We start from the raw sequence: 7,952 nt of genomic DNA, 5'->3' as shown, positions 1-7,952 counted from the left end.
TGATCAATGTTTCTATGTGAATAAAAGCCTTAATTCAATCTGTTCGTCATATAAAGCGATCGTGTTATGAGGGTTTCATTTTTGGGTTAAATAACCTTTTAAGAATATCCATTAGGGGATATAATTTTAAATCATAACTTGAAGGTTTAAGAAACATTAGTGAGGCATTTTTATAACTTAAAAAAACTAAAAGTAGTTGTAACCATATATAAAATGAAAATGCAATTTTAACCCTTTAAAGCCCTGAAGGCATTTTTACAGTTTTTTTTCTGAGCGACATACACAAAAGTAAAGACTCATAACTCCAAAACTATAGCAAGGAGAGTCAAAAGGTAGGATTTTCTATCATTTGATAGAAAACTTTTTAAATTTGTAGGGGAAAAAATCATTACATTTGGACATGCTGATAAATACAAAAAAATTGTTTTTTAAATTATAATTTTACATATCACAATAGTTTATGCTGATCTCATTTTAATTGTAAGAATCTGCTGTAAATAATGATGTGCCATTTTCCACGATCTGAGCTTGTTTCATGAATTTATGAGCTTCACGTACAAAAACTCGCTCAAGTTTAGTTAAAGCCAGTATTATATTCAGTAAGACCTTTCAAATGACATATGAAACACGACTATCTGAGCTGTATGATGTTTATGAGTTATAAAGTTCAAGCTCTAAGCTTTCAAATGACACCTATTTTGTGTTGATCAGGTCAGTAGTGTTGAAAAAAATGATTATTATTCTTTTCGTTGCTAGGTGGTGCCCATGGGTGGTACACTCTGTTTTAGAGGGACTAAACGGTTAGATGGTTAGATGCATTAAAAATCTGAGTTTCTAAGCTTTGAAAAAAATAGTAATTGATTATGATTTTTTTTTTTTTTCCCGGGCAAGGGGGAATGAGGGTTGGGCGGTTAGGGTGGGGTGATGATATACCAATGGTTTAAGTTTAAGGGGAACTTCACCCAAAATGAAAATTTTATCATAGTTTACTCTAGCATTGTCGTTCCAAACAGACTTCAGGTTATTCTTGTAAAACACAAATGAAGATATTTTTAATAAAACCCGAGAAGTCCCTCTTTTCAAAGACCAGGTAACCGAAAGAACTGAAAAATGAGTACATATGAATGGAGAGCTTTACTCCAAGTCTTGTAAAGGGGGATATGATTTGCTTTATATGATGTCCAGACATTAGTGTTAGTAAATAGTGCAGAATTTTCATTTTTGGGTGAACTAACCCTTTAAACATTTATGAAAAAGGCTAACAATAACAAGGTCTGAGATTAAGAAAATGCTAAAAGTTGTAAAATGTTTATGTCTAATGATCAACATTAACTTGTAGTCAAATACAACTTCTCTTGCTAACGTCTTCTCTCAGGTAGATTACATATGGTCAATAGCTCAGTTTCTGTTGAGCTAATGTGAATAATAATGACTATTAAAGTCACAATGAAATCAAAATCGACAATTCTTATTTTTTATGGAATATTGCAGTGTTTATTATAATAATGATTGTGCACATCATTTTTTTTAAAATTCACATGCCCTCGTAATCTTTAATCAAAATAACTTCTCCCTCTTGCAGCGACATCTCTTCTCTTCTCTGATGACATAAGCAGGACAACCTGTCTCTCACATGAGATCAACCAATAGCTAACCACATCCATCCAATCAATTCACCATGGACAAAAAAAAGAAAAGTCTGCCCTATATTTGAAGTCGCTTCACTCAGATATACATCCCAATTGGAAAGAAAAAACTATTGCAACTTCCATTTCATGCTTATTTCATTTTTTTTTTTTTAATTCATTTTTTTAACTGCCTATTTTGGGGCATCATTAAATAAGCGCCGATTCAGGCTGCGGCCCCTTTAAATTCTTGTGCTCCCCGCCCCCAAGCTTGCAACTGCCTTAAACAGCATAAACAAAGTTCACATAGCTAATATAACCCTCAAAATGTATCTTTACAAAGTGTTCGTCATGCAGCATGTGTAATCGCGTAAATATGACATTTATTTGGATGTTTACATTTGATTCTGAATGAGTTTGATTGTGCTCCGTGGCTAAAGCTAACATTACACACTGTTGGAGAGATTTATGAAGAATGAAGATGTGTTTATGAATTATACTGACTGCAAGTGTTTAAAAAATGAAAATAACGAAAGTCTTGTCTCTGTGAAGACAGTAATAAACGATGGTAACTTTAACCACATTTAACAGTACATTAGCAACATGCTAACGAAACATTTAGAAAGACAATTTACAAATATCACTAAAAATATCATGATATCATGAATCATGTCAGTTATTATTGCTCCATCTGCCATTTTTCGCTATTGTCTTTGCTTGCTTACCTAGTCTGATGATTCAGTTGTGCACAGATCCAGACGTTAATACTGGCTGCCCTTTTCTAATGCCTTGAACATGGGCTGACATATGCAAATATTGGGGGCGTACATATTAATGATCCCGACTGTTACGTAACAGGTCTTTTAAACAAATGAGATTTACACAAGAAGGATGAAACAATGGTGTTTGAGACTCACTGTATGTCATTTCCATGCACTGAACTCTTGTTATTTAACTAATTATATTTTTTATATTATAGGTAAATTATATTTTTAATTCTATGGCACCTTTAAGAAAATGCAAATAATAAAATGTGAAACATTTGCTGTTGCACTGTAACAGAGAACTGATAGCATTCAATTACAAGTGAGTATCTATCATTTACTGTAAATGCGGTCCCTTTTTGTTCTGGGTGACCCGATTGTTCATGCCAACGGAAGTAGTGACAAATAACTTCTTCCATTTTTTGATGTACAAGTGTAACAGATTATTGAGAAAAAAAAAAAAAAAAAAGAAAGTGAATGGGTTTTTGAGATGTGTGTTGCAATCAAAAATTGAGGCAGATCTGAATGCTGGCTTGCAGTTATAACAATTTCAAGCAATAACATGCATTTAGAAAAAACAGAGAGTGAACTTTTATTTCATATTAATGTTAAAGGTGCAGTGTGTAAATTTCAGCAGCATCTAGTGGTGAGGTTGCGAACTGCAACAAACGGCGGTCACCCCTCCCTTTCGAAGCACATAAGCTACTGCGGCCGTCTAGCTGACACAAGACAAACATGCCGTCTTCTGAGACATCAGAGAGTAGCTAGTCAGTGAGGTTTCATCTTACTTCTAACAAAGAATGGCCTCTGCTTCTAATAAACCAGACGACTACTACTACTTCTACTACTACTTCTTCGTACGTATTCAACATAGTGACGATGCAAGCTGACTATAAAAACACTAACGACTTATAAGAAGAACAACATAGTGACAAAACGCGCTATGTAGAGCAGTTTTTCTATTTAGGGCTACTGTAGAAACATGTCGGCGCAAAATGGCGATATAACATTTAAGAGAACCTGTGGTATATGTAGATAGAAATGGCTCGTTCTAAGGTAATATCCACCTAAATTTTGCACATTGCACCTTTAAAGCCTTTGTTTAACATGTTTAACAATTATTTTCCTTGCACTGTCTACAATTAAGCACAATACAATGTGTAATTATTCCTCAAAAAGTGAGGACTAAAACTAAAACTTGATCTTCAAAAATGCCAACTTTGCAGTTTGTTACCAATAAATCCAAAACAAAATGTAGGCCAACCGCTCAAATAACAATATAGGTGATGCAAGACACGTTCCCATGGCATCAAAGCCAGGTGAAGCATCCATTGGTTAAACATATGGTGAATTTGATACTGAGCAACAGCAGTGTGAATGCTAAACAGCCCTCTTCACACGCAAAACTCCATAAGCAAATATTCTGATTCGTGAAAGCTGTATGCTGTTGTCTGAAGTAGACTATGCATAAAGATGCCAGTTTAGATTTAAGATTGGAAAATAGTCATGATTATAGACATCATTGTGGTGTCCAATTAGACTTGTGCAGGTAGCTAGTGTGCGAGGAACAGTTTGTACTGTAGTCTTTGTTTTCTTTCATCCATCCCAACCTCACTTCTAGCCATTTAGACTACTCAACTCTTCCCTTTTGCCCTAAAACATTTGTATGGGCCATGCGTTCAGTGACGCAAAACATAATTCCTCAAGGTCTTTGAAAATCATGCCAGCTTTGTTTTAACGGTGCGCTTTAACAAGCAATAAGAACATACCTAGTTCAAATTCATGTGTGTGAGAGAGAAAGAAGAATAGAAACAGAGGGAGACAGGAAATTGAATGGCATTTTGATTTGTACCAGGAGCTCTGTGTGCAAGACACTCCTATGGAAGTTGTTACGTAACAGAGCGGTTTGTTCTAGCCCTTGTTTGAAGCCCATTTGATACTAATGTATAACCTCTAGGAGTCTCCACACATCAACAATCACGTACACACACCTCTCACAGTTCATCTCCTCTATACAAACACAAAGCCCTCCTTTCTCATCACACACACATACACACAAATGGGTTGGGCCACTTCTGTGGTTAAGGTTGTATGCTACATCAAAGAATAAACTTTTTTGATTATGAGTCAGCAAGTACATTCAGAACAGTTTATTTTAGGCACCATGAATAGGGTACAAATTGGTGTCAAATTACTGTAATTACGAATTATTTCACAATTCTGACTTTTTTTCTCAGAATTGCAGTTATATCACAATTCTGAGGAAAAAGGTCAAAATAGCGAGATGTAAACTTGCAATTGTGAGGAAAAAGTCAGAATTGTGAAATTAAATTTCCATATCGGAAACAAGCTTCCATACTATGTAGTTCACTGTGGTATTATAAAACTATTTTGAATATTTACTTTAATGACATATTATCTTTGTGTACAATCCTGTACCTCATGGTTTTTCTTTATTACAAAAAATAAATTATATATTTTGACAACAAAGGAGTAGGAAGGAGGACCCTTTCTACTGGCCTCCGTTTTTTGGTAACACACAACCTTTTGGGACTTGCTTCCAAAACATCTGAGAAAACATCTGAGAAAACTTTTTCTGGCATCTTCTCTGATTTTTATTTGTCTGGCAATGACAAGCTTTAAGCAGTAAGGCATTGCTGTATGTGTTGACTTTTTCCAAATGGTTTAAAACACAAATGTTATTAATCAACTTTTATTTTCTGTCATTTTCTCTATTTAATATTAGGAACCAACATATAAACATTAAATTAATTCATGTGGGCCGCACCCTCTACCAGGAAGACGTATTCGTTCATCCTTTGTCCTGCTGAACCCTGAGAGTGAAATGAGTTACATAAACCCTATCTGCTGTAAAACACGAGATTACAGTACAGTAGAGCACTGTGCTACACTCTTATCTCTAAGATTATGTGTAAGAGAAAGATAGTAAGAAATTGCTTTTAGTGGTCATTTCAGTAAACAAAAATGGTATAAAAACAGATGAATCACTTCATAAATGTTGTCATAAAATGTGTGTGTGTCTGTGTGCACATTTTTGTGATTTATGAGGACACAAATTTGTATAATGACATGTGTATTACACTGGTATTACGACATAAACATGAAATATAAGTCCTCATATTTAAAATATAGCTTTAAAAACATACAAAACTATGTTTTATTAAAAATGTAAAAATGCAGAATGTGTTCTGTGATGGGTAGTTTTAGTAGTAGGGGTAGTGTAGGGGGATAGAATGTACAGTTTGTACAGTATAAAAACCATTACGCCTATGGAATGTCCTCACTATAGCAAAACAAACCTCTGTGTGTGTGTGTGTGCTCACATGCTAAGGCATATTTAACAAGGTTGCATATGACTGAACAGGGAGCAAAGAGCATAGTGGGAATCTTCCCATGAAACCAGGCCCAAAAAGAATTGTTTACAAGAGAGGGATGAATTTTCTGCATGTTTTTGTTTGGGTTTGTGTGTCGGTAAAAGTACTGAAGCATATTGAATGAGATTGCAGATGCAACCCTGGACAGGGTTGTTTGCTCCCTGGGCAGAGAGCAAAGAACATTGAGAGATTTTTCCCATGGTATTGAAGGTTATTGAAACCAGGACATGCTTAAACTTCCTTTAAAAACTCTATATTGTCCAAGATTCTAAGGGCCAGATTTATTAACAGCTTGCCCCAGCGCAAACCCTCCTTTGGCATTAAAAAACTACTGTAAGGATTTATTAAAGAAACACAGTGACAAATTAACAATGAAAAGGCATGGATACAGCTATTTTGTGGCTGACCTTATTGTTGTAACAAGGTTTATTGATAAGGGAAGAAGGAGGCGGGACCGGTAAATGTTCAACATAAAAAAAAAAGTCCAGGCCTGGTCCTCTCTCAACTTCCACTGTCGTCACACCTCCTTTTATCTTTCCTGAGCTCCATGGGACTCGAGACCAGTGTGGCGCACAGGTGATGCTCATTAACACTCACTCCATTCCCATGGCTCTCGGCCCTGCCCTGCTTGCCATACACCCCCATTACCCTTCGTAGGCCAGAGGGTACCCATCTATTTTCCAAGCCATGCTATATTTAATTTGCTGCACCTGTGTTGTTAATGGGCTATATACACTGAGCGTTCTTTAGAACTTCTGCAATAATATAAGCCAGCTCGAAAACTTCCGGTGAGATGTCATTTGCTGGTGTGTTGAACATCAGTAGTGTAATACTTAGTTTATAATCAGAATATAGTCACTTTAATAGTAAGGCATAGCATTAATTTAGTTATTCAAATGTAAGACAGCATAAAAAAATAAATAAATAAAGACGTACCTCATTGTTCCTCCTCGGCTAAATCCAATTTGACCATCAGTTTTCACACTTTTATGTGAAAAAAAGCTTTAGAAATTAAATCTTTTTTGTGCACCTTAGTTAGAATAATTGAATAAAAAGTGTGCTGTATTTTTAAACATAGTTATTTTATAATCTTTAATATTTATTCAAAAACGAAGTGAAAAACTATTAAAGGAAATGGCTGATATATGCACAAATAAATGCTACTTTGCCGCCACCTGCTGGTTATAGTGGTAATTATTGTCTTTTTTTATTTTGTAAATAAGTGTTTTCTATCAAATGTTGAATTTCCTTTTAAACGTTAGGTTTTACAATGGGGACAATCTCAGAAGGATGAACAAATAATATTTGTGGTCACCACATTAAAAATAACATTTGAAGTGCTGGGGCTTTTTACAAGCAGGAATCTCATAACTACAGGAAATACGAGGCTGTGTGAAGGCACCTATAGCCTTTAGAGTACCCACACCTGATTATTGTCAGCTCTACTTGTTTGCAACCCCACGCTGATTTGCGCTTAGTAGATCACCTGCAGAACTTAAACTCCCATCAGTGCTTTTATGGTATTGTGGTTTCATGCTAATTTGCACTGATAAGTAAATCTGGCCCTAAGACTTTAAATTGTCCAAAAGTGTTAGTCCTGCAATAGACTGCCCAGGGTGTTTCCCTGCCTATGGCCCAAGACACTAGGATAGGCTCCAGCATCCCTGCGACCTACATAGGATAAACAGTTTGGAAAATGGATGGATGGTCAGCCTCATTAGACATTATTTTGTGTTAAAGTCAAATTTTTTCGGGTCATGTCTGGGATTAAGGGTGCGAGTTAAGACAATCAGGAGGTTGTGAGCCCTTGCACAAGTTACGAGTCAGTTTACCTTATAATCGTAGAGAAGGGGTAGCCAACCTTGCTCCAGGAGGGCTACCTTCCGGCAGACTTCAGTTCCAACCCTGCTCCAACACACCAGCCTATTATTTTCAAGTAATCCTGAACACCTTGATTAGCTGCTTCAGGCATATTTGATTAGGGTTGGAGCTAAGCTCAGTAGTTCTGACATGATTTTTTGTGCTGTTTGTACCATTTGAAAATATGGATTTCAAATTTCTCAGCATGTTTAAAATGAGTTTGATCATACTGACCATAAATCCCAAATGTGTATGTCTGTTGTTGTTGCAGTATCCAGTATTTTCTTTGTTGTTGTTGTTGTTCCATG

The sequence above is a fragment of the Chanodichthys erythropterus genome, chromosome 4, assembly GCF_024489055.1.
Source record: "Chanodichthys erythropterus isolate Z2021 chromosome 4, ASM2448905v1, whole genome shotgun sequence".
In the NCBI taxonomy this organism is placed as follows: Eukaryota; Metazoa; Chordata; class Actinopteri; order Cypriniformes; family Xenocyprididae; genus Chanodichthys; species Chanodichthys erythropterus.
This window is presented reverse-complemented; position numbering follows the sequence as displayed.